This window comes from Nestor notabilis, unplaced genomic scaffold, assembly GCF_000696875.1.
Source record: "Nestor notabilis isolate BGI_N333 unplaced genomic scaffold, ASM69687v1 scaffold24518, whole genome shotgun sequence".
Lineage (NCBI taxonomy): Eukaryota > Metazoa > Chordata > Aves > Psittaciformes > Psittacidae > Nestor > Nestor notabilis.
In genome coordinates, this window is record NW_009939078.1 from 1 (window position 1) to 588 (window position 588).

Sequence of the window (588 nt, forward strand, 5' to 3'; positions counted from 1 at the left end):
GACTAAACAGGCCCAGCTCCTGCAGTCTCTCTTTGTAAGACAGATGCTCCAGACCCCTCATCATCCTTGTGCCCCCTGCTGGATCCTCTCCAGTAGAAATTACAGATTTTTTACAGCACCAAATGAAACCCAAACGGGTTTCAAATTCCAACTTGAAATTCCACATCACAGAGACATTTCTGCTTCTCAAGCATCCAATACATCTATCAGACCATCAGCTAAACTGTGGGGCAATTTATCTACCACAAATCATTTGGAAACTTCAAAACTATCCAGTTCCACCCCAAAACTGCTTGTGAAAAAGTACAGGCTGGCACATCAACTCTTGTGTTATGCTCCTGATCACAAAACTGTGGAGCAGCAGCATAATCCTCTGCTCTGCACCACCTAACTACAACCAGCCTTCATGGGTGTCGTGGTTTAAGCCCAGCCAGCAACTTGGAACCACGCAGCCGCTCGCTCACTCCCCACCCTCTTCCTTCCTCCCCCCGCTCCCAGAGGGATGGGGAGGAGAATCGGAGGAATGTAACTCCCACGGGTTGAGATAACAGCTCTCCAGTAACTAAGGTATAACACAAACCACTACTG